This window comes from Scyliorhinus torazame, chromosome 8 (assembly GCF_047496885.1).
Source record: "Scyliorhinus torazame isolate Kashiwa2021f chromosome 8, sScyTor2.1, whole genome shotgun sequence".
In the NCBI taxonomy this organism is placed as follows: Eukaryota; Metazoa; Chordata; class Chondrichthyes; order Carcharhiniformes; family Scyliorhinidae; genus Scyliorhinus; species Scyliorhinus torazame.
In genome coordinates, this window is record NC_092714.1 from 126,152,495 (window position 1) to 126,179,874 (window position 27,380).

General features: G+C 49.2%; 1 protein-coding gene across 6 annotated transcripts in view; it reads left to right on the plus strand.

The window, feature by feature from the left end:
* Positions 1–27,380, plus strand: part of nhsa (Nance-Horan syndrome a (congenital cataracts and dental anomalies)) — a 642,544-nt gene that overhangs the window by 342,935 nt on the left and 272,229 nt on the right. The window contains exon 1 of one of the 6 annotated variants that reach the window (XM_072514157.1): positions 17,586–17,761. The exons of 4 other annotated variants lie outside the window; for them this stretch is intronic. The gene's annotated coding sequence lies outside the window, so the exon portion shown is untranslated. Of the gene's footprint in view, positions 1–17,585; positions 17,762–27,380 lie in introns of those variants that run through there. One more of the 6 variants, XM_072514158.1, reaches the window with a different exon arrangement.

Sequence of the window (27,380 nt, forward strand, 5' to 3'; positions counted from 1 at the left end):
CCAGATAGGAATAAATAATTGTTTTAATTCAAGCACACGTTCTTTAAATATGAACCATTGGCCATCCACCGTCAACCCCTTTAGTAAGGTTCCCCAATGTGTCCTTGCCAATTTGCACCACATAAGCTTAGAGTTCCCTTTATTTAGATTCAGGACCCCAGTTTCAGATTTGACTACTTCACGTAGGGGATAGGAGTAGGAGTAGACCATTCAGCCTCTTGAGCTGCCCTTCCATTCAACTAGATCATGACTGACCTACCTCATTGCCATTTTTTGCACTATCCCCAGAATCCCTTGAAATCTTTAATATCTAGAAATCTATTGATTTCTGTCTTCAACAGACGCAATGACTGAGCCTGCACAGCCCTCTGGGGTGGAGAATGCCAACGGTTCACCACCCTCTGAGTGAAGAAATTCCTCCTTATCTCAGTCCTCCTATCCTGAGATTGTGCCCCCTGGTATTAGACCCCTCAGCCAGGGGAAACAGTTTTCCTTCATCTGTGCTATTGAGCCCTGGAAGAATTTTGTATGTCTCAATGAGATTATCTCTCATTCTTCGAACTCTAGAGATCACAAGTCCAGTCTCCTCATAAGTCAGACCAACCAACCCAGGGATCAGTCTGGTGAACTTTTGTTGCACTTAACCGGTGGCCAATAAAATCCTTCCTTAGGTAGGGAGACCAAGTACACAATATTCCAGTTGTGGTGTCAGCGAGGTTCTACACAATTGCAGCAAGGCTTCCTTACTCCTGTACCCAAATTCACATTCAACATAGCGTGACATACAATTTGTCTTCCTAATTGTTTGCTTTACCTGCATGTTAGCTGATGACTTATGATCACGGGCACCAAGGTTCCATTAGACATCAGCACATCCCAATCTCTCCCCATTTAGGAAATACTCTGTATTTCTGGAACTTCACATTTTCCCACATTAAATTCCGTCTGCCATGTCATTGCCAACTCACTGAACCTGCCTCGATTTTCTTGAACCCTCTTTGCACCCTCCTCACAATTCACATTCCCACCGAGTTTTGTGGCATCAGCAAACTTGGAAACATTACATTTGATCCCCACATCCGGATCTTTGATATAGATTGTGAAGAGCTGAGGCCCAAACATTGAGCCTTGCAGTACCCCACAAGGCACAGCTTGCCAACCTGAGAATGAACTGCTTATTCCTCCACTGTGTTTTCTGTTAATTCACCAATTCTCAATCCACGTCAGTATATTAACCCCAATTCCCATGTGTTCTAATTTTCCTTACTAAACTCCTGTGTGGGACCTTATCGAAAGTCTTCTGAATATTGCCAGATGTTTGAAATATTTCAAACAAACTGATTTGGAACTTCACATCTGGAAAACAAGGAGGTTAAAGGCCTGTTCCCGAAGACATTTGACAGCGTGAGATTTTTTTCATTGAGTTACATGCTACATTTAGCCTAAAGCTGAAAGCTACATTGGGTCCAATTTATTAATAGTTTATAAATTGGCTAACTAACCAGTTAATTTGCTGGCACAATTCAGGTCTCCATGTTACAAAAGGGATATAAAGGTATTAGAGAAGGTGCAAAAACTTTAAAAGGTGAAAACAGAACTGATAGGTTATAACTAAGTTGGAGCTCATTTCTCTAGAAAAGAGAAGGCTGAGATAAAGGCAGTACGGTAGCATTGTGGATAGCACAATTGCTTCACAGCTCCAGGGTCCCAGGTTCGATTCCCGGCTTGGGTCACTGTCTGTGCGGAGTCTGCACGTCCTCCCCGTGTGTGCGTGGGTTTCCTCCGGGTGCTCCGGTTTCCTCCAACAGCCCAAAGATGTGCAGGTTAGGTGGATTGGCCATGTTAAATTGTCCTTAGTGTCCAAAATTGCCCTTAGTGTTGGGTGGGGTTACTGGGTTATGGGGATAGTGTGGAGGTGTGGACCTTGGGTAAGGTGCTCTTTCCAAGAGACGGTGCAGACTCGATGGGCCGAATGGTCTCCTTCTGCAGTGTAAATTCTATGAAATAAGATCAGAGAATTGTTACAGTGCAGAATTAAGCCATTTGGTCCATTGTGTCTACACCAGCTCTCCAAACAAACATCGTGATTTAGTGCCACTGCCCAGCCTTTCCCCCGTACCCCTGCACATTGTTGCTATTCAAGTAATCATCTGATGCCCGCTTGAATGCCTCGATTGAACCTGCCTCTACCACAATTCCAGGCAGTGTATTCCAGTCCCGAACCACTCGCTGTGTGAAAACATTTTTTTTCGCATCACATTTGCTTCTTTTGCAAATCACTTTAAATCTATGCCCTCTCTTTCTTGATCCTTTTACAAGCGGGAACAATTTCTCCCTATCTACTCTGTCCAGCCCTCTCGTGACTTTGAGCACCTTTATCATATCTCCTCTCAGCCTTCTTCCCTCCAAGCAGAACAGTCCAATCTATCCTCATACCTGAAGTTTCTCATCCCTTCAACCATTCTTGTAAACCTCTTCTATACTCCCTCCAAGGCGTTTGCATCTTTTACCAAAGCGCCCAGAACAATACACAATATTCCAGCTGAGGTCTAACAAGTGTATTGTAAAATTCAGCATAATCTCCTTGCCCTTGCACTATATGCCCCCATCATTAAAGCCTGGAATACTGTATGCTTTATGAACTGATCTCACCTATCCTGCCAACTTCACTGATCTATGCATATGTACACCCAGGGTCCTGTGCTCCTCCACCCATTTAAGAATTTTACCCCTTATTTTATATTGTCCCTCCATGTTCTTCCTACCAAAATACATTGCATTAAACTTTGTTTGCCACATCCTTGCCACTCCACCAACTTGTCTATCTCCTTTTGAAGTTCTAAACTGTCACAGATTTACATAGAATTTACAGTGCAGAAGGAGGCCATTCGGGCCATTGAATCTGCACCGGCCCTTTGGAAAGAGCGCCCCAATTATGCCCCAAACCTCCAACCTATCCCAGTAACTCCACCTAACTTATTGGACACTAAGGGCAATTTAGCATGGCCAATCCACCTAACCTGCACATCTTTGGACCATGGGAGGAAACCGGAGCACCCGGGGGAAACCCACGCAGACACGGGGAGGACGTGCAGACTCCACACAGACAGTAACCCAAGCCGGGAATCGAACCAGGGACTCTGGCGCTGTGAAGCGACCGTGCTAACCACTGTGCTGCCATGCTGCCGTCCTCCTCACAGTTTACAATACTTCAAAATTTTGTGCCATCACAAAGTTTGAGATTGTCTCCAGCACACCAATTTCGAGAACATTAATATATATCAGGAAAAGCAAGGGTCCTAATACTGATCCCTGGGGAACACCACTACAAACCTTCCTCCAGCCCTAAATATATGCATTGACCCTTACTCTTTACTTCCTATTATTCAGCCAATGGTGTATCCACATTGCTGCTGTCCCTTTTATTCCAGGAGCAATAACTTTTATCACAAGTCTGTTGTGTGGAACTGTATCAAATGACTTCCGTCCGTCCATGTACACCACATCAATGGCATTACCTCCAGAGACCCTTTCTATTACCTCCTCAAACAAATTCCAGCATGTTATTTCTTTTTTTTTAAAAAATATTTTATTGAAAATTTTTGGTCAACCAACACAGTACATTGTGCATCCTTTACACAATATTATAACAACACAAATAACAATGACCTATTTTATAAACAAAAAAAAAAATTTTTAAAAATGAATAAATAATAAATAACAAAAATGAAAACTAGCCCTAATTGGCAACTGCCTTATCACAAGTAACACTCTCCAAAAATATAATTTAACAGTCCAATATATAATTATCTGTAGCAACGACCTATACATACTATACAGTATATATTAACAACCCTGAGAGTCCTTCTGGTTCCTCCTCCCCCCCCCCCCCCCCCCCCCCGATCCTGGGCTGCTGCTGCTGCCTTCTTTTTCCCATTCCGTCTATCTTTCTGCGAGGTATTCGACGAACGGTTGCCACCGCCTGGTGAACCCTTGAGCCGACCCCCTTAGGACGAACTTAATCCGCTCTAGCTTTATAAACCCCGCCATGTCATTTATCCAGGTCTCCACCCCCGGGGGCTTGGATTCTTTCCACATTAGCAATATCCTGCGCCGGGCTACTAGGGACGCAAAGGCCAAAACATCGGCCTCTCTCGCCTCCTGCACTCCCGGCTCTTGTGCAACCCCAAATATAGCCAACCCCCAGCTTGGTTCGACCCGGACTCCTACTACTTTTGAAAGCACCTTTGTCACCCCCATCCAAAACCCCTGTCGTGCCGGGCATGACCAAAACATATGGGTATGATTCGCTGGGCTTCTCGAGCACCTCGCACACCTATCCTCCACCCCAAAAAATTTACTGAGCCGTGCTCCAGTCATATGTGCCCTGTGTAATACCTTAAACTGAATCAGGCTTAGCCTGGCACACGAGGACGACGAGTTTACCCTGCTTAGGGCATCTGCCCACAGCCCCTCCTCGATCTCCTCCCCCAGCTCTTCTTCCCATTTCCCTTTTAGTTCATCTACCATAGTCTCCCCTTCGTCCCTCATTTCCCTATATATATCTGACACCTTACCATCCCCCACCCATGTCTTTGAGATCACTCTGTCCTGCACCTCTTGTGTCGGGAGCTGCGGGAATTCCCTCACCTGTTGCCTCGCAAAAGCCCTCAGTTGCATATACCTGAGTGCATTCCCTTGGGGCAACCCATATTTCTCGGTCAGCGCTCCCAGACTCGCGAACTTCCCATCCACAAACAGATCTTTCAGTTGCGTTATTCCTGCTCTTTGCCACATTCCATATCCCCCATCCATTCCCCCCGGGGCAAACCTATGGTTGTTTCTTATCGGGGACCCCCCCCCAAGGCTCCAGTCTTTCCCCTATGCCGTCTCCACTGTCCCCAAATCTTCAGTGTAGCCACCACCACCGGGCTTGTGGTGTAGTTCCTCGGTGAGAATGGCAATGGGGCTGTCACCATAGCCTGTAGGCTAGTCCCCCTACAGGACGCCCTCTCTAATCTCTTCCACGCCGCTCCCTCCTCCTCTCCCATCCACTTACTCACCATTGAAATATTAGCGGCCCAATAATACTCACTTAGGCTCGGTAGTGCCAGCCCCCCCCTATCCCTGCTACGCTGTAAGAATCCCTTCCTCACTCTCGGGGTCTTCCCGGCCCACACAAAACCCATGATGCTCTTTTCAATCCTTTTAAAAAAAGCCTTCGTGATCACCACCGGGAGGCACTGAAACACAAAGAGGAATCTCGGGAGGACCACCATCTTAACCGCCTGCACCCTCCCTGCCATTGACAGGGATACCATATCCCATCTCTTGAAATCCTCCTCCATCTGTTCCACGAACCGCGTTAAATTTAACCTATGCAATGTGCCCCAATTCTTAGCTATCTGGATCCCCAGGTAACGAAAGTCCCTTGTTACCTTCCTCAACGGTAGGTCCTCTATTTCTCTACTCTGCTCCCCTGGATGCACCACAAACAACTCACTTTTCCCCATGGTCAATTTATACCCTGAAAAATCCCCAAACTCCCCAAGTATCCGCATTATTTCTGGCATCCCCTCCGCCGGGTCCGCCACGTATAGTAGCAAATCGTCCGCATACAAAGATACCCGGTGCTCTTCTCCTCCCCTAAGTACTCCCCTCCACTTCTTGGAACCCCTCAACGCTATCGCCAGGGGCTCAATCGCCAGTGCAAACAATAATGGGGACAGAGGGCATCCCTGCCTTGTCCCTCTATGGAGCCGAAAATATGCAGATCCCCGTCCATTTGTGACCACGCTCGCCACTGGGGCCCTATACAACAGCTGCACCCATCTAACATACCCCTCTCCAAAACCAAATCTCCTCAACACCTCCCACAAATAATCCCACTCCACTCTCTCAAATGCTTTCTCGGCATCCATCGCCACTACTATCTCCGTTTCTCCCTCTGGTGGGGCCATCATCATTACCCCTAACAACCTCCGTATATTCGTGTTCAGCTGTCTCCCCTTCACAAACCCAGTTTGGTCCTCGTGGACCACCCCCGGGACACATTCCTCTATTCTCATTGCCATTACCTTGGCCAGGACCTTGGCATCTACATTTAGGAGGGAAATAGGTCTATAGGACCCGCATTGTAGCGGGTCCTTTTCCTTCTTTAAGAGAAGCGATATCGTTGCTTCAGACATAGTCGGGGGCAGTTGTCCCCTTTCCTTTGCCTCATTAAAGGTCCTCGTCAGTACCGGGGCGAGCAAGTCCACATATTTTCTATAGAATTCGACTGGGAATCCATCCGGTCCCGGGGCCTTTCCCGCCTGCATGCTCCTAATTCCTTTCACCACTTCTTCTACCTCGATCTGTGCTCCCAGTCCCACCCTTTCCTGCTCTTGCACCTTGGGAAATTCCAGCCGATCCAAGAAGCCCATCATTCTCTCCCTCCCATCCGGGGGTTGAGCTTCATATAATTTTTTATAAAATGTCTTGAACACTCCATTCACTCTCTCCGCTCCCCGCTCCATCTCTCCTTCCTCATCCCTCACTCCCCCTATTTCCCTCGCTGCTCCCCTTTTCCTCAATTGGTGTGCCAGCAACCTGCTCGCCTTCTCCCCATATTCGTACTGTACACCCTGTGCCTTCCTCCATTGTGCCTCTGCAGTGCCTGTAGTCAGCAAGTCAAATTCTACATGTAGCCTTTGCCTTTCCCTGTACAGTCCCTCCTCCGGTGCTTCCGCATATTGTCTGTCCACCCTCAAAAGTTCTTGCAGCAACCGCTCCCGTTCCTTACTCTCCTGCTTCCCTTTATGTGCCCTTATTGATATCAGCTCCCCTCTAACCACCGCCTTCAACGCCTCCCAGACCACTCCCACCTGGACCTCCCCATTATCATTGAGTTCCAAGTACTTTTCAATGCACCCCCTCACCCTTAGACACACACCCTCATCTGCCATTAGTCCCATGTCCATTCTCCAGGGTGGGCGCCCTCCTGTTTCCTCCCCTATCTCCAAGTCCACCCAGTGTGGAGCGTGATCCGAAATGGCTATAGCCGTATACTCCGTTCCCCTCACCTTCGGGATCAATGCCCTACCCAGCACAAAAAAGTCTATTCGCGAGTAGACTTTATGGACATAGGAGAAAAACGAGAACTCCTTACTCCTAGGTCTGCTAAATCTCCACGGGTCTACACCTCCCATCTGCTCCATAAAATCTTTAAGTACCTTGGCTGCTGCCGGCCTCCTTCCAATCCTGGACTTCGACCTATCCAGCCCTGGTTCCAACACCGTATTAAAATCTCCCCCCATTATCAGCTTTCCCATCTCTAGGTCCGGAATGCGCCCGAGCATCCGCCTCATAAAATTGGCATCATCCCAGTTCGGGGCATATACGTTTACCAAAACCACCGTCTCCCCCTGTAGTTTGCCACTCACCATCACGTATCTGCCCCCGTTATCCGCCACTATAGTCTTTGCCTCGAACATTACCCGCTTCCCCACTAATATAGCCACCCCCCTGTTTTTCGCATCTAGCCCCGAATGGAACACCTGCCCCACCCATCCTTTGCGTAGCCTAACCTGGTCTATCAGTTTCAGGTGCGTTTCCTGTAACATAACACATCTGCCTTAAGTTTCTTAAGGTGTACGAGTACCCGTGCCCTCTTTATCGGCCCGTTCAGCCCTCTCACGTTCCACGTGATCAGCCGAGTTGGGGGGCTTCCTACCCCCCCCTTGTCGATTAGCCATCACCTTTTTCCAGCTCCTCACCCGGTTCCCACGCAGCTGTATCTCCCCCAGGCGGTGCCCCCACGCCCATCCTCTCCCATACCAGCTCCCCCCTCTCCCCAGCAGCAGCAACCCAGTAATTCCCCCCTCCCACCCCCCCCCCCCGCTAGATCCCCCGCTAGCATAATTACTCCCTCCATGTTGCTCCCAGAAGTCAGCAAACTCTGGCTGACCTCGGCTTCCCCCGTGACCTCGGCTCGCACCGTGCGACGCCCCCTCCTTCCTGCTTCTCTATTCCCGCCATGATTATCATAGCGCGGGAACCAAGCCCGCGCTTCTCCCTTGGCCCCGCGCCTAATGGCCAACGCCCCACCTCCTCCACCTCCCCTCCTCCCCCCATCACCACCTGTGGGAGAGAGAAAAGTTACCACATCGCAGGATTAGTACATAAAACCCCTCTTTGCCCCCCACATTCGCCCCACCACTTTGTTCGGACGTTCTTTTTAATAACCCGCTCATTCCAGTTTTTCTTCCACAATAAAAGTCCACGCTTCATCCGCCGTCTCAAAGTAGTGGTGCCTCCCTCGATATGTGACCCACAGTCTTGCCGGTTGCAGCATTCCAAATTTTATCTTCTTTTTATGAAGCACCGCCTTGGCCCGATTAAAGCTCGCCCTCCTTCTCGCCACCTCCGTACTCCAGTCTTGATAAATGCGGATCACCGCGTTCTCCCATTTACTGCTCCGAGTTTTCTTCGCCCATCTAAGGACCATTTCTCTATCCTTTAAACGGAGGAATCTCACCACTATGGCTCTGGGAATTTCTCCTGCTCTCGGTCCTCGCGCCATCACTCGGTATGCTCCCTCCACCTTCAACGGACCCGCCGGGGCCTCCGCTCCCATTAACGAGAACAGCATCGTGCTCACATATGCCCCGACGTCCGCTCCCTCCACACCTTCAGGAAGACCAAGAATCCTCAGGTTGTTCCTCCTTGCGTTGTTTTCCAGTGCCTCCAACCTTTCCACACATCGTTTCTGATGTGCCTCCTGCGTCTCCGTCTTCACCACCAGGCCCTGTATATCGTCCTCATTCTCGGCTGCCTTTGCCTTCACGACCCGAAGCTCCCGCTCCTGGGTCTTTTGTTCCTCCTTTAGCCCTTCGATCGCCTGTAGTATCGGGGCCAACAGCTCTTTCTTCATTTCCTTTTTGATCTCTTCCACACAGCATTTCAAGAACTCTTGTTGTTCAGGGCCCCATGTTAAACTGCCACCTTCCGACGCCATCTTGGTTTTTGCTTGCCTTCCTTGCCGCTGTTCTAAAGGATCCACTGCAATCTGGCCACTCTCTCCTCCTTTTTCCATCCGTATCCAGGGGGGATTCCGTTCTGGTTTACCGCACAGTGTTTTTAGCCGTCAAAATTGCCGTTGGGGCTCCTATCAAGAGCCCAAAAGTCCGTTTCACAGGGAGCTGCCGAAACGTGCGACTCAGCTGGTCATCGCCACACCCGGAAGTCGCCCCAGCATGTTATTTCAACAACTCTTCAAAATACTTCAGCAAGTTAGTTCAACCTGATCGAGGTCCTGAAAATTATGAAGAGGTTCAATAGGCTAGATGCAATAAAGGTGTTTCCACCTATGGGGGAGTCAAAAATTAAGGTTCATAAATATAAGAGAGTCGCTGATAAATCCGATAAAGAATTCAGGAGAAATATCTTTGCCCAGAGAGTGGTTAAACTGTGGAACTCATTACCACATTTTATAGTTGCAGCAAATACAATATATGCATTGATGAGAAGCTAGGTAAGTAATGGAGTGAGAAAGGAATAGATGGCTGTGCTGAGAGGGTTAGATGATGTTGGGTAGGAGGACATGTTTTTGACGCAAAAATACTGACACCGGCCAGTTGTATTGAATAGTCTGGTAATAATAATAATCTTTATTAGTGTCATAGGCAGGCTTAAATTAACACTGCAATGAGATTATTGTGAAAATCCCCTAGTTGCCACATTCAGGCACCTGTTCAAGTACACTGAGGGAGAATTCAGAATGTCCAAGTCACCTAACAGCACGTCTTTCAGACCTTGTGGGAGGAAACCGGAGCACCCGGGGGAAATCCACGCAGACACGAGGAGAACATGCAGGCTCCGCACAGACAGCGAACCAAGCAGGGAATTGAACCCGGATCCCTGGTGCTATGAAGCAGCAGTGCTAACCACTGTGCTATTGTGCTGCCCAAGTCTTGTGCTGTAACTTCTATGACATTCCATAAAGCTGACCCATCATGGTGGGCTGAATGTTCATTCCCAACTCTGCTAACCCAACCCGGTAGAAAGTACCCAGGATATTCAAATTTTCGCTTTGGGTCGGGGCCAGGTGTTAAAAGGAGTTGGGGTTGGGGACGGCATGGTGTCACAGTGGTTAGCACTGTTGCTTCACGATGTCGCGGACCCGAGTTCAATCCCGATCCCGGGTCACTGAACGTGTGGAGTTTGCACATTCTCCCATGTCTGCATGGGTTTCACCCCCACAACCCAAAGATGTGCAGGTTAGGCGGATTGGTCACGCTAAATTGCCCCTTAATTGGAAAAAAAAAGAATTAGGTACTCGAATTTTAAAGAAGACTTTTTATTAAATAGGAGCTGGGCTCACTCAGAAACAGTGCAGAGGCAGCCATAGGGGCGGGAGGTGCCTTGCTGCTCTGGAACCTCATCCCAGCTGTGAAAAAAACAATAAAAACATCTCTTAGCACTCACCCCTCACATCCTCTCACCTCCACATACACCTCTATGCTGATCGTCAAAGGGGGGGGGCAATGAGCCCCCAACTAGGCTGATCACCTGGAATGTTCGAGGGTTAAATGGGCCAGTCAAGAGAACATAGAACATTACAGCGCAGGACAGGCCCTTCGGCCCTCGATGTTGCGCCGACCTGTGAAACCACTCTAAAGCCCATCTACACTAATCCCTTATCGTCCATATGTCTATCCATAGAATTTTATCATAGAATTTACAGTGCAGAAGGAGGCCATTCAGCCCTTCGAGTCTGCACCGGCTCTTGGAAAGAGCACCCTACCCAAGGTCAACACCTCCACCCTATCCCCATAACCCAGTAACCCCACCCAACACTAAAGGCAATTTTGGACACTAAGGGCAATTTATCATGGCCAATCCACCTAACCTGCACATCTTTGGACTGTGGGAGGAAACCGGAGCACCCGGAGGAACCCCACACACACGCGGGGAGGATGTGCAGACTTCGCACAGACAGTGACCCAAGCCGGAATTGAACCTGGGACCCTGGAGCTGTGAAGCAATTGTGTTATCCACAATGCTACCGTGCTGCCCAATGACCATTTGAATGCCCTTAGTGTTAGCGAGTCCACTACTGTTGCAGGCCGGGCATTCCTCGCCATTACTACTCTCTGAGTCGGGCACGTGTGTTCGCACATCTTAGGGGACTGAAGGCGGACGTGGTAATGTTGCAGGAGACGCACCTTAGAGCAACTGACCAGATTAGATTGAGGAAAGGCTGGGTCAGTCAGGTCTTTAACTCGGGACTGGATTCAAAGACTAGGGGGGGTCGTGATCCTGATCAATAAGCGGGTGGTGTTTGAGGCGGGTAGAATAGTTTCAGATGTGGGAGGTCGGTACATTATGGTCAGTGGGAAACTGGAGGGGGTGCAGGTGGTATTATGCGCCAAATTGGGATGATGTGGAGTTTATAAAGAGGATGCCGGGGAAGATACCGGACCAGGACTCACACAGGTTGGTCATGGGAGGGGACTTCAACACAGTTATTGACCCTGGCTTGGACCGGTCAAGTTCAAAAACGGGCAGGGTGCCATCAATGGCAAGGGAACTAGGGGGTTCATGGAGCAGATGGGCGGGGGGGGGGGGGGGGGGTCCATGGAGATTTGGGCGGCCGAGGGTGAAGGAGTTCTCCTTCTACTCACACGTGCATAAAGTGTACTCCCGGATTGATTTCTTCATTTTGAGCAGGGCCTTACTGGCAGGGGCGGTGGACACGGGATACTCGGCGATTACAATCTCAGACCATGCTCCGCACTGGGTTGACCTGCAGGTTAGTAAAGACAGTAACCAGCGCTCGCACTGGAGGTTGGATGTGGGACTTTTGGCGGGTGAAGGGGTGTGTGAGTGGCTGAGGAAATATATTCAGAAGGCGGGTAAAGCCCCGGGACCGGACGGGTACCCAGTGGAGTTTTATAAAAATTTCTCTGGGATATTGGGGCCGGTGTTAATGAGGATGTTCAATGAGGCAAGGGAAAGAGGGGTGCGGCCCCCGACGATGTCACAGGCCACGATTTTGCTGATTCTGAAGCGGGACAAGAACCCGGAGCTGTGTGTGTTGTACAGGCCGATATCCCTGTTGAATGTGGACGCCAAACTGCTGGCCAAAGTTTTGTCCTCCAGGATTGAGGATTGTGTTCCGGACGTTATTGGGGACCAGACGGGGTTTGTTAAGGGTAGACTGTTGGTGGCCAATGTAAGAAGGCTGTTAAATATGATCATGATGCCCCCGGAAGGTAGGGAGGTGGAGGTAGGGATCGCAATGGATGCAGAAAAGGCTTTTGATCGGGTAGAATGGGATTATCTGTGGGAGGTACTGGGGTGGTTCGGATTTGGGCAGGGCTTTATTGACTGGGTCAGGTTGCTGTATCAGGCTCCTGTGGCAAGCGTACGGGCGAATAGGACAACATCGGACTATTTTAGACTGCACCGGGGGATGAGACAGGGATGGCCCCCTCTCCCCACTGTTCTTCGCGCTAGCTATAGAGCCGTTGGCAATTGCTCTGAGAGCCTCAAGGAGCTGGTCCGGGGGGCGGCTGGGGGGGGGGGGGGGGGGGGGGGGGGGGGGGGGGGGGGGGGGTGGGGGGGGGGGGGGGGGGGGGGGCTGGTGGAGCACAGAGTCTCGCTCTATGCAGGTGACCTGCTTCTGTATGTATCAGACCCATTAGAGGGAATGGAAGAAATCATGAGGATTCTAGGGGAATTTAGCTGGTTTTCGGGGTATAAGCTAAATATGGGGAAAAGTGAGATGTTTGCGATCCAGGCGAGGGGACAGGAGAGGCGATTGGGGGAGCTGCCGTTTAGATTAGGAGGGTGAAGCTTTAGGTACCTAGGCCATCAAGTGGTGCGGGAATGGGACCGGCTGCATAAATTAAATCTGGCTAGTAGACTAAATGAAGGACAATTTTCGGAGATGGGACACGCTCCCGTTGTCATTAGCTGGGAGGGTGCAGACAGTGAAGGTGACGGTACTCCCGAGATTCCTGTTCGTGTTTCAATGACTCCCCATCTTTATTCCGCGGTCCTTTTTTAAACGGGTCAACAAAGTGATCTCTGACTTTGTTTGGGCGGGCAAGGCCCTGCGGGTAAGAAAGGTAATGCTTGAGCGGAATCGGGGAGAGGGCGGGCTGGCGCTGTCAAATTTTAGTAACTATTACTGGGCGGCGAATATAGCCATGATCAGGAAGTGGCTGGTGGGGGAGGGGTTGGCATGGGAGCGTATGGAGGCGGCTTCATGCAAGGGCACCAGTTTGGGGGCGTTGATAACTACGCCTCTGCAGTTCCCGCCGGCACGGTACTTTACCAGCCCCTTGGTGGTGGCGGCCCTGAGAGTCTGGGGGCAATGGAGGAGACATGTGGGAGCAGAGGGAGCACCGGTCTGGGCCCCAATCTGTAATAATCACCGGTTTGCCCCGGGAAGTTTGGATGAGGGTTTCCAGATATGGCGGAGAGCAAGGATTAAGAGGATGGGGGATATGTTCATAGAGGGGAGCTTTCCGAGTATGAGGGTGCTGGAGGAGAAGTTTGGTTTGGCGAGGGGAAACAAATTCAGGTATCTGCAGGTGCGGGACTTCCTACGTAAACAGGTGTCAACCTTCCCGCTCCTACAGCTAAGGGGGATTCAGGACAGGGTAGTTTCCAGAGGGTGGGTTGGAGAAGGGAGCGTCTCGGACATTTACAAGGAACTTATGGAGTCAGAGGAGACGCAGACCGAGGAGCTGAAGCGCAAGTGGGAGGAGGAGCTGGGAGGAGAGATAGAGGATGGTCTATGGGCGGACGCATTGAGTAGAGTCAACGCGTCCCCAACATGTGCCAGGCTCAGTCTGATACAATTTAAGGTCATTCACCGGGCTCACATGACAGTGGCCCGGATGAGCAGATTCTGTGGGGTGGAAGACAGGTGTACAAAATGTGCGGGAGGACCAGCGAACCATGCACACATGTTCTGGACATGTCCGAAGCTTAGGGGATTTTGGCAGGGGTTTGCAGATGTCATGTTCACGGTGTTAAAAACAAGGGTGGCGCTGAGTCCAGAGGTGGTGATTTTCGGGGTGTCGGAAGACCCGGGAATGCAGGAGGAGAAAGAGGCAGATGTTCTGGCCTTTGCTTCCCTGGTAGCCCGGAGACGGATACTACTAGTTTGGAGGGACTCAAAGCCCCCGAAGCCAGAGAGCTGGCTATCGGACATGGCTAGCTTTCTCTGTTTGGAGAAAATCAAGTTCACCTTGCGAGGGTCAATATTAGGGTTCGCCCGGAGGTGGCAACCGTTTGTCAACTTCTTCGCGGAAAATTAATCGTCAGCTTAGAGTAGGGGGTGAATAAAGGTGGGACCTGTAAGGGAGGGAGACGGCTTTTGCAATATGTTTATAGTTTCATGTACATTGTTTATTGTGTTGTTGTTATAATACCAAATAAAATGTTTATTTTAAAAAAATCAATCCCAAAGGGGTACCTTATCTCTTCAAAAGAATACCGCACATCTCCCAAAGGGGTACATTCCCTCTCCCAAAGGGGCACTTGACCTCTCCCAAAGGGCTACCTGGTCCTCTCCAAAAGAGTACACTATCTCTCCAAATAATTACAGTAGCTTTAGATCTTTTGTTCAAAAGTCTTAAGCCCACAAGTCACGTTTTGGGCATTCCACAAATGAAAATTGGGTCTATCGGAAGATACCTGCATTTTTACCGGTGCAGCTGCCTCCATGAACCATGAATGGTCAAACTACAATCCTCATCCCCCCCCCCCCAACCCACCGGGCCTATGTCTCAGGGGCATACCACTGATGTTTCTTTTCACTTGCTGGGCCAACCCAAGATATTCCATTAAGTCACACACGGCAGGTCAGTTCATGCGTGCCTTTGGAACATTTTCCATCAAGGTCTCTTGCTGTCAGGAGAAGATCTTTGTTTTCATTCATGGATGCCGGACGAGTTGGTTGTTTCCAATCAGGAACTGATTTGGGATGCGAGGCAATTTGAAAAACCCAGGGATAATACAGGGACTTCAGGAGAGCTGATACCCTTGCAGTGGAACCAACCACAGTCCTCTTGTAAAGCTGGAACTGCATTTGGAATGATTCCCATGACAGCATCTCCATGGCGATTGAAACTGTTTTTACAGAGTAGATTATTTTCTGGCCTGTGCACAGGAAATCAGAGTTTGCGAGTTGCTGGGTAGATGAATAAGTTGTAAAGTCCCTTTAGCTCAGATCTTAACCCTACTTGTACAGGCCCAAGGTGTCGCTATCTCATTGCTGTTTGTGAGAGAAAGCTATGTGCAATTTAGCGGCCATGTTTCCTGCATTACAACAGTGACGACACTTTAAATGCGCTTCACTCGATGTGTAGCACGTTGGGACATCCTGAACTCATCAAAGAGTAAGATATTTCATAATGAAATGAAATGAAAATCGCTTATTGTCACAAGTAGGCTTCGAATGAAGTTACTGTGAAAAGCCCCTAGTCGCCACATTCCGGCGCCTGTTCGTGGAGGCTGGTACGGGAATAAATAACTTCAATGGACCTCCAGAGGTACAGCTAATTCTGCGGTTGGAGTTTTAAAGAGATTTCTGATTGATGATGGAAGGGTTGCCAATTTGAGGGTCATCAATCTAATATGTCCATCAGGATTGTGGGAGAAACCATGCATGTCAGTGCAGCCAACATCACATCTGCATATTGACCTTTGGACATCGCCATGCATCATTAAAAATAAATAAGAATGTACAGGGAGAGATCAAAATAAAGGTGGCTGCCCTCAGACTGGGGGTGAGGCAGCATTAAACAAGTTATGCCATGAAGGCCAGGACGACAATTTAGTGGATTTGCTCCCATGACCATTCATGGAAATGGGGCTTCCTCTGCTGCACAACAGGAGTCTGCCTAGAAATATGTAAACAGTTCTGAAAACAGAAGGCATCGTGACACGACCTCAGACGACATCCAGTATTTTAGCAACGAATACCATCAACATCCTGCAGGTTACCATTGGCCAGAGTCTTAACTGGACCAACTACATTGTCCTGTGGGCTACAAGAGCAGGTCAAAGGCTAGGAATCCTGTGGCGAGTAACTCGCCTCCTGGCCCACCAAACCCTGTCCCTCCTGGCCCACCAAACCCTGTCCACCATCTCCAATGCACAAGTCAGGAGAATGATGGAATACTCTCCCCTTGCCTGGATGAGTGCAACTCCAACAACACTCAAGAAGCTCGATACCATCCAGGACAAAACAGCCTGCTTGATTGGTACACCACATCCGTCCATTAAAAATTCCCTCCCTCCACCATTAACACACAGCGGCAGCAGTGTGTACCATCTACAAGATGCACTGCGGCACATCGCCATTTCTCTTTTGGCAGCACCTTCCAAACCCATGACACCTATCGCCTACAAGGACAAGGGCAGCAGACACATGGGAATGCCACCACCTACAATTTTCCCTCCAAGTCACTCACAATCCAGACTTGGAGATATATCGCTATTCTTTCACTGTCACTGGGTCATAAATCTGGAACTCCGACCCTAACAGCTCTGCGGCTGTGCCTAAACTAGATGCACTACAGCGGTTTAAGAAGGCAGCTCACCACCATTTTCTGAAGGGTAATTAGGGATGGGCAACAAATTCTGACCAAGCATGAACAAAAAGAAATGGGACAATAGCGCAGTAAGGAAACCTAGAATGCAACGGAGCTTAGTTGGGTCAGAGTAGGCTGCTCTTTGCCTCTGATGAGAAGCTGACTACATTGAGTAAGGGGACAGATGATGTTTGGTGCTGGCGGACAAAGTCACATTCTGAAGCAGCTCTGTCTAGTGAGCAGGCCAACGTGATGCTGTATACAAGTGGACATGAACAGGAGGGTGGTCCCTGGTGCTGAAGCAATAAAAAGATTATCATTGTGGCTATAATTCTGAGTGAACAGTAACACTTACATCACTGTAAATTGATGATCTACTGAATGCCACGGATGTGAATGCAGAGAAGGGATTTTTTTTCGGTCAAGCAGACTTTGGGAGTGGGTGAGTGAGTGCTGATTCCCTTCAGACTCGCCCCTGGAGCCTTGTGTTTGTGCGGACTGGCCCCAGTGAATCAAAAAAAGCTCCTGCTATGCTTGAGTTCTTGTTTTGTCCCGGCGGTTCCAATGTATCAGCTTTGCCTCACAATGAATGGCGTGCCTGCTGAATGAATGAGCAGTGTGTGTGTAAGCGTGGAGGCTTTCTCCACAAGGGCTCGCCTTCCTAGGCAGGGTGTAGGTAAGCCAGGCTCAGTTTGTCTGGACACCCCCCCACCCCCCCCCCCCCCCCCCGTTTGCCGCTTGGTGCGGCAGCCCAGCAATTACTGCCGCTGCACGGGAATGTGCTCTGCCATTTGTTTGTAATGGGATTAGGAGGAGAGAGCGTACCAAGCAAAATGGACTCTACCATCTAATGAGTGAAAGGGGGGTGGCCTTGGATACTGTCGACATTCATGTCGGCTTTCACCCCCAGCACTTTTTCTATCTCTACCCCTCACCCCCCCCCCCCCCCCCAAAGCATGACTAGCTTTTCAACATCACCAGCATGACCGAATTGCAAGCTGTTGCTGGAGGAGAGCTGTGGTACTGAGGCAGCGTTCTCCATTGCAGCAGCACATCCCGCTATGGCCATGGGATGCTGTGTGCGGAGGAAGGTAGATGTCCACTATACGCTTCAAGCATTTTGCCGAGCAGGCTGAGGAAACCTCACGGAAGCTACTTTTAACTCTGTAAGTGCTTCTTACAGCATGCCGATCCTGTCGTGTGTGGAGCATCCTTGCAAGTTATTTGGTGCAGGGCTGAGCTCACCTTGCTGGAAAATGCATGTATTCTGTGTTGAAATGCCTGACATTCAGAGACAGAGCAGGGCAAGATTATATTAAAAATTTGTCAGTTTGTGCATCAATGTGCCATTGAAATAGCGATGAAAATAAGGTCGGTGTGGGGGCACAGTTTATAGTGCATTGTTCTCGAGATGTAAAGCCATTGCCTCTCCAAAGCTTTTGTGTGGATTGTTCCTCCTAAGTTTTGATGTTAGCTGTACGTTTTAACACCAGCCTCATTTAGCAATCTGTAATTCTGGCATTTTGCACAAGATATTATAGTATAGTGCTTTCATCTGCGGGCGCATCTTAAATTAGCATTTTCCCATGAAACCAGCGATTTCTCTTGTTCGTGGTTCCAATAATTTTCTTTATCAGGGATTATAAGGGATTACTTGACTGCCTGTGAGGGGAAAAAGAAGCAAACAATAAAAGCCTAAAGCTGGGAGTTCAATTATGGACATTAAGCAAAAAGGCTACAATAAAAACAAGCTGTGCAAGTGACCATTTTTGCATATTTTTGGTTTCTCACTGGTTTCATTTTCCGCACCGGCGCCAATGGTAATTGCTTTCAATTTTCAAATAAATCTCAAATTAGGCTGAAGAAAGCATGAGCCATAATGCAGAGGGCGGGGCGTGTCAGCGCTGGTAGTGCTCCAAATTCAATTAAAGGATATATTTGTATCACGCCCCCCCCCCCCCCCCGAATTGTCTCAATTCCACAAGGCTGTCTGTCTCGAGGGACTTTGTCCAAGTGATAAGAATTGCTGAATGAGAAAAGACCAAGTTCTAGCCACTCTACCATCCTTGTACAATGATAACTGAGTTGTTGATTAATGATGGCAATGATAATTGAGTTGTTGATTAATGATGGCAATCTCTATCATTAGGTCAACAACCGACCCAGTTTTGACCCCAGTGATGGAGAGCTCTGGAAACTATCGGTTCATTTTCCTCCCAAGCTATACTTACCACATGCCATTCTTCACATTAGACCTCCCACAATGAGATTCAATGAGCTGCATGATCATGTAGGGCATCATATGTACAAACTCTTCTTACCCGACATGTTCACACACTTCCATCCACAGATGTGCACTTCCGAGTTGGGGATTAATGGTATAATGATTTAGAAATAGAAACCCCGGGGGCAGCACGGTGGCGTAATGCTGCCTCACGGCGCCGAGGTCCCAAGTTCGATCCCGGCTCTGGGTCACTGTCCGTGTGGAGTTTGCACATTCTGCCCATGTTTGCGTCAATTTCGCCCCCACAACCCAAAAATGTGCAGAGTAGATGGATTGGCCACACTAAATTGCCCCTTAATTGGAGAAAATGAATTGGGTACTCTAAAATTTAATTTAAAAAGAAATAGGAACCCCAGCTGACTTCCCTACCCCATTCTGAGCGTGGAAAAATGAGGTCCGTTGTAACAACCCAATTTGTGCAAGTGTGAAATGAGCCAGATCAGAGACCAAGCCAGTCCTATATTATACATTTACCCACTAAGTCATATTCAGGGAGCAGTCACTTCTTTTTGGAAGAATAGTGAGTGGTGGATCACATTGAAGCACTAAAGTGCCACATTATGAGGTACTAGAACTATAACAGATGCAGATCTTTGCCCTGTTTTAGATTAGAAAGTGCAGGATTTTTATGTGAGATTTTAGCTAGGCTGAGATATTTTGACATGTATCTAACTACCAGCTTCATTTAGAAGGGGTCACCTTGGTCTTGGGCTCTAAGGATGAATTAAATCTGCCGTATTGGCTGTGAACGGCTGTGTAGGACAATCATCAGCATCCTCCAAGCCGTTGGTCATCATGGTGACACACGGGCCACGTCACCATTTTCCTCTGTTGTCAGTCAGTTACTGTCTCCCAGGTGCAATTTGTTTTGAATTGTCATTTCACATATTAGAAACATGGAAACAGAAAGAATAGGAGCAGAGTAGGCCATTCAGCCCTATGAGCCTGCTCCGCTATTCATTATGACCATGGCTGAGATGATCATCCAACTCAGTAACACCCACATCCTTTGATCTCTTTAGCCCTAAGAGCTATATCGAACTCCTCTTGAAAACATACAATGTTTTGGTCTCAATGCTTTCGTTGGTAGCGAATTCCACGGGCTCAGCACTCTAGGTGAAGAATTTCTCATCATCTCAGTCCTAAATAATTTACCCTGTATTCTGAGGCTGTGAACCCTGGTTATTCCTGCATCTACCCTGACTAGCCCTGTTAGAATTTTACAGGTTTCTATGATATCCCCTCTCATTCTTCTAAATTGCAGTCGAATATAAACTTAACCCGACTTCAATTATATGAGGAATAGGTAGACATTTCTGTGGCTACAAGTGAGACTCCAGGGTGGTATTACAAGCATGCTTGATATGGAGCTTTGGGAGATCTATTGGTCTTCTGCCTCTGGCTACCTCGCCATGTGGAAAATCCTTAGGGATTTTGCTCTCATCTTGAGAATGTGCCTGGAGCACCTCAACTTAATGAGCATCAACATACCTGGGAGCATCCATGATTTTGTCCTTCCATGGCATGCCCAGGCAGAAAGCTCTGCTAACAGTGAAGACTAATGGTGTTGAACTTTTCTTTGATAGCTGCAAGTTAACCATGTTTTACAGTCATACCGCAAGATGCTGAGGACATAGACCTCATAAACCAGCACCTTGATCCTAAGAGTTAGCTTGATGTTAACCATGCATGTTCCATGAGTCAGCCAAAGATGCTGCTTTCTCCATGTGTGTATTAAGTTCTGCACCAAGGGACAGATTGTCTGCCACCATGGACCCGAGGTACAGAATTTGCAAATCACATCCTGTGGAGGTGTTACTTAGTGTGATCAATAGTCCAGCTAAATTCGCAGAGCAGAGTCAATAATATGTTGACAGCATCATTTAATCCCCTTGTTGTGAGGTACTGTATGTATGCAAATTGCCACTACAAAAGAGGACTTAATTTGACTTTTGATTTGATTTATTATTGTTACATGTATTAGTATACAGAGAAAAGTAATGTTTCTTGCATGCTATACAGACAATGCGTACCGTACATAGGGAAGGAAGGAGAGATTTCAGAATGTAATGTTACAGTCATAGTTAGGGTGTAGAGAAAAGATCAACTTAATATGAGGTAGGTCCATTCAAAAGTCTGATGGCAACAGTGAAGAAGCTTTCTTGAGTCGGTTAGTGCGTGACCTCAAACTTTTGTATCTTTTTCCTGACGGAACAAGGTGGAAGAGAGTATGTCCGGGGTACATGGGTTCCTTAATTATGCTGGCTGCCTTTCCGAGGCAGCGGGAATTGTAGACAGAGTCAATGGATGGGAGGCCGGTTTGCATGATGGATTGGGCTACATTCACGACATTTTGTAGTTTCCTGCGATCTTGGGCAGAGCAGGATCCATACCAAGCTGTGATACAACGAGAAAGAATGCTTTATGTGGTGCATCTGTAAAGGTTGGTGAGAGTCGTAGCTATCATGCCAAATTTTCTTAGTCTTCTGAGAAAGTTGAATCATTGGTGGGCTTTCTTTTTTTTTAATAAATATTTTATTGAAAATTTTTGGTCAACCAACACAGTACATTGTGCATCCTTTACACAGCATTATAACAATACAGATAATAATGACCTTTTTTATATAAACAAAAAACAACAAATAAATAAATATTAAATAACAAAAATGAAAACTAGCCCTAATTGGCAACTGCCTTGTCACAGGCTATACCCCCCCCCCCCCCCCCCCCCCAAGTCCTGGGCTGCTGCTGCTGCCTTCTTTTTTCCCCCATCTATCTTTCCGCAAGATATTCGACGAACGGTTGCCACCACCTGGTGAACCCTTGAGCCGACCCCCTTAGGACGAACTTAATCCGCTCTAGCTTTATGAACCCCGCCATATCATTTATCCAGGTCTCCACCCCCGGGGGCTTGGCTTCTTTCCACATTAGCAATATCCTGCGCCGGGCTACTAGGGACGCAAAGGCCAAAACATCGGCCTCTCTCGCCTCCTGCACTCCCGGCTCTTGTGCAACCCCAAATATAGCCAACCCCCAGCTTGGTTCGACCCGGACTCCTACTACTTTTGAAAGCGCCTTTGTCACCCCCACCCAAAACCCCTGTAGTGCTGGGCATGACCAAAACATATGGGTATGATTCGCTGGGCTTCTCGAGCACCTCGCACACCTATCCTCCACCCCAAAAAATTTACTGAGCCGTGTTCCAGTCATATGTGCCCTGTGTAATACCTTAAACTGAATCAGGCTTAGCCTGGCGCACGAGGACGACGAGTTTACCCTGTTTAGGGCATCTGCCCACAGCCCCTCCTCGATCTCCTCCCCTAGCTCTTCTTCCCATTTCCCTTTTAGTTCGTCCACCATAGTCTCCCCTTCGTCCCTCATTTCCCTATATATATCCGACACCTTACCATCCCCCACCCATTTCTTTGAGATGACTCTGTCCTGCACCTCTTGTGTCGGGAGCTGCGGGAATTCCCTCACCTGTTGCCTCGCAAAAGCCCTCAATTGCATGTACCTGAATGCATTCCCTTTGGGCAACCCATATTTCTCAGTCAGCGCTCCCGGACTTGCGAACTTCCCGTCCACAAATAGATCTTTCAGTTGCGTTATTCCTGCTCTTTGCCACATTCCATATCCCCCATCCATTCCCCCCGGGGCAAACCTATGGTTGTTTCTTATCGGGGACCCCCCCAATGCTCCGGTCTTTCCCCTATGTCGTCTCCACTGTCCCCAAATCTTCAGTGTAGCTACCACCACCGGGCTCGTGGTGTAGTTCCTCGGTGAGAACGGCAATGGGGCTGTCACCATAGCCTGCAGGCTGGTTCCCCTACAGGACGCCCTCTCTAATCTCTTCCACGCCGCTCCCTCCTCCTCTCCCATCCACTTACTCACCATTGAAATATTAGCGGCCCAATAATACTCACTTAGGCTCGGTAATGCCAGCCCCCCCCCTATCCCTACTACGCTGTAAGAATCCCTTCCTCACTCTCGGAGTCTTCCCGGCCCAAACAAAACCCATGATGCTCTTTTCTATCCTTTTAAAAAAAGCCTTCGTGATCACCACCGGGAGGCATTGAAACACAAAGAGGAATCTCGGGAGGACCACCATCTTAACCGCCTGCACCCTCCCTGCCATTGACAGTGCTACCATATCCCATCTCTTGAAATCTTCCTCCATCTGTTCCACCAACCGCGTTAAATTTAGCCTGTGCAATGTGCCCCAATTCTTAGCTATCTGGATCCCCAGGTAACGAAAGTCTCTTGTTACCTTCCTCAACGGTAGGTCTTCTATTTCTCTACTCTGCTCCCCTGGATGCACCACAAACAGCTCACTCTTCCCCATGTTCAATTTATACCCTGAAAAATCCCCAAACTCCCCAAGTATCCGCATTATTTCTGGCATCCCCTCCGCCGGATCCGCCACATATAGTAGCAGATCATCCGCATATAAAGATACCCGGTGTTCTTCTCCTCCCCTAAGTATTCCCCTCCATCTCTTGGAACCTCTCAGCGCTATCGCCAGGGGCTCAATCGCCAGTGCAAACAGTAATGGGGACAGAGGACATCCCTGCCTTGTCCCTCTATGGAGCCGAAAATATGCCGATCCCCGTCCATTCGTGACCACACTCGCCACTGAGGCCCTATACAACAGCTGCACCCATCTAACATACCCCTCTCCAAAACCAAATCTCCTCAACACCTCCCACAGATAATCCCATTCCACTCTATCAAATGCTTTCTCGGCATCCATTGCCACTACTATCTCCGTTTCACCCTCTGGTGGGGCCATCATCATTACCCCTAACAGCCTCCGTATATTCGTGTTCAGCTGTCTCCCCTTCACAAACCCAGTTTGGTCCTCGTGAACCACCCCCGGGACACATTCCTCTATTCTCATTGCCATTACCTTGGCCAGGACCTTGGCATCCACATTTAGGAGGGAAATTGGTCTGTAGGACCCGCATTGTAGCGGATCCTTTTCCTTCTTTAAGAGAAGCAATATCGTTGCTTCAGACATAGTCGGGGGCAGTTGTCCCCTTTCCTTTGCCTCGTTAAAGGTCCTCGTCAGTACCGGGGCGAGCAAGTCCAAATACTTTCTGTAAAATTCAACTGGGAATCCGGCCGGTCCCGGGGCCTTTCCCATCTGCATGTTCCTAATTCCTTTCACCACTTCTTCTACCGTGATCTGTGCTCCCAGTCCCACCCTTTCCTGCTCTTCCACCTTGGGAATTTCCAGCCGATCCAAAAAATCCATAATTCTCTCCCTCCCATCCGGGGGTTGAGCTTCATACAATTTTTTATAAAATGTCTTGAACACTTCATTCACTCTCTCCGCCCCCCGCTCCATCTCTCCTTCCTCATCCCTCACTCCCCCTATTTCCCTCGCTGCTCCCCTTTTCCTCAATTGGTGTGCCAGCAATCTGCTCGCCTTCTCCCCATATTCATACTGTACACCCTGTGCCTTCCTCCATTGTGCCTCTGCAGTGCCCGTAGTCAGCAAGTCAAATTCCACATGCAGCCTTTGCCTTTCCCTGTACAGTCCCTCCTCCGGTGCTTCCGCATATTGTCTGTCCACCCTCAAAAGTTCTTGCAGCAACCGCTCCCGTTCCTTACTCTCCTGCTTCCCTTTATGTGCCCTTATTGATATCAGCTCCCCCCTAACCACCGCCTTCAACGCCTCCCAGACCACTCCCACCTGGACCTCCCCATTGTCGTTGAGTTCCAAGTACTTTTCAATACATCCCCTCACCCTTAGGCACACCCCCTCATCCGCCATTAGTCCCATGTCCATTCTCCAGGGTGGGCGCCCTCCTGTTTCCTCCCCTATCTCCAAGTCTACCCAGTGTGGGGCATGATCCGAAATGGCTATAGCCGTATATTCCGTTCCCCTCACCTTCGGGATCAATGCCCTACCCAACACAAAAAAGTCTATGCGCGAATAGACTTTATGGACATAGGAGAAAAACGAGAACTCCTTACTCCTAGGTCTACTGAATCTCCACGGGTCCACACCTCCCATCTGCTCCATAAAATCCTTAAGCACCTTGGCTGCTGCCGGCCTCCTACCAGTCCTGGACTTCGACCTATCCAGCCTTGGTTCCAACACCGTGTTAAAGTCTCCCCCCATTATCAGCTTTCCCGTCTCTAGGTCCGGGATGCGTCCTAGCATTCGCCTCATAAAGTTGGCATCATCCCAGTTCGGGGCATACACGTTTACCAAAACCACCATCCCTGTAATTTGCCACTCACCATCACGTATCTGCCCCCGTTATCCACCACTATTGTCTTTGCCTTGAACATTACCCGCTTCCCCACTAATATAGCCACCCCCCTGTTTTTCGCATCCAGCCCCGAATGGAACACCTGCCCCACCCATCCTTTACGCAGCCTAACCTGGTCTATCAGTTTCAGGTGCGTTTCCTGTAACATAACCACATCTGCTTTAAGTTTCTTAAGGTGTGCGAGTACTCGTGCCCTCTTTATCGGCCCGTTGAGCCCTCTCACGTTCCACGTGATCAGCCGAGTTGGGGGGCTTCCCACCCCCCCCCCTTGCCGGTTAGCCATCATCTTTTTCCAGCTTCTCACCCAGTTCCCACGCAGCTGTATCTCCCCCAGGCGGTGCCCCCCCGCCCATCCTCTCCCGTACCCACTCCCCCCTTTCCCCAGCATCAGCAACCCAGTAATTCCCCCCTCCCACCCCCCCCCGCTAGACCCCCCGCTAGCGTAATTACTCCCCCCATGTTGCTCCCAGAAGTCAGCAAACTCTGGCTGACCTCGGCTTCCCCCCGTGACCACGGCTCGCACCGTGCGACGCCCCCTCCTTCCTGCTTCTCTATTCCCGCCATAATTATCATAGCGCGGGAACCAAGCCCGCACCTCTCCCTCGGCCCCGCCTCCCATGGCCAACGCCCCATCTCCTCTCCCTCCCCACCTCCCCCCATCACCACCTGTGGGAGAAAGAAAAGTTACCATACCGCATGATTAGAACATAAAACCCCTCTTCGCCCCCCCCCCCCATTCGCCCCACCACTTTGTCCAAACGTTCTTTTTCATAATCCACTCATTCCAGTTTTTCTTCTACAATAAAAGTCCACGCTTCATCCGCCGTCTCAAAGTAGTGGTGCCTCCCTTGATATGTGACCCACAGTCTTGCCGGTTGCAGCATTCCAAATTTTATCTTCCTTTTGTGAAGTACCGCCTTGGCCCGATTAAAGCTCGCCCTCCTTCTCGCCACCTCCGCACTCCAGTCTTGATAAACGCGGATCACCGCGTTCTCCCATTTACTGCATCGAGTTTTCTTCGCCCATCTAAGGACCATTTCTCTATCCTTAAAACGGAGAAATCTCACCACTATGGCTCTGGGAGCTTCTCCTGCTCTCGATCCTCGCACCATAACTCGGTACGCTCCCTCCACCTCCAACGGACCCGTCGGGGCCTCCGCTCCCATTAACGAATGCAGCATCGTGCTCACATATGCCCCGACGTCCGCCCCCTCCACACCTTCAGGAAGGCCAAGAATCCTCAGGTTGTTCCTCCTTGCGTTGTTTTCCAGTGCCTCCAACCTCTCCACACATCGTTTCTGGTGTGCCTCCTGTATCTCCGACTTCACCACCAGGCCCTGTATATCGTTCTCATTCTCGGCTGCTTTCGCCTTCACGACCCGAAGCTCCTGCTCCTGGGTCTTTTGTTCCTCCTTTAGCCCTTCGATCGCCTGTAGTATCGGGGCCAACAACTCTTTCTTCATTTCCTTTTTTATCTCCTCCACGCAGCATTTCAAGAACTCTTGTTGTTCAGGGCCCCATATGAAACTGCCACCTTCCGACGCCATCTTGGTTTTTGCTTGCCTTCCTTGCCGTTGTTCCAAAGGATCCGCTGCAATCCGGCCACTTTCCTCTCCTTTTTCCATCCGTGTCCAGGGGGAACACCCTCCTGGTTTACCGCACGGTGTTTTTAGCCGTTAAAATTGCCGTTGGGGCTCCTATCAAGAGCCCAAAAGTCCGTTTCACAGGGAGCTGCCGAAACGTGCGACTCAGCTGGTCATCGCCGCACCCGGAAGTCCATTGGTGGGCTTTCTTAACCATCGTGTCGGCATGGGGGTCCAGGAAAGGTTGTTGGCGATCTGGGCACCTAAAAACTTGAAATTCTCGACCCTTTCTACTTCGTTCCCATTGATGTAGACTCCACTACGTTTCCTGAAATCTATGACAATCTCCTTCGTTTTGTTGACATTGAGGGAGAGATTTCTTTTTAAAAAAATGCATTTTATTCAAACTTGTATCAAAACAGGTTACAGCAAATAAACACCCCGGGAAACACTCTTCCAAACAATCAACTATACAGTTTGTACAGATTTTTCTCCTTTTTCACCCATCACCCCCCCCCCTGCGACGAACAGCTCCTCAAACACGGTCACAAACATCCCCCACCTTTTCTCGAACTCCCCTGCTGAGCCCCTTAACTCATACTTTATCTTCTCTAACCGCAGGAAGTCATACAGGTAA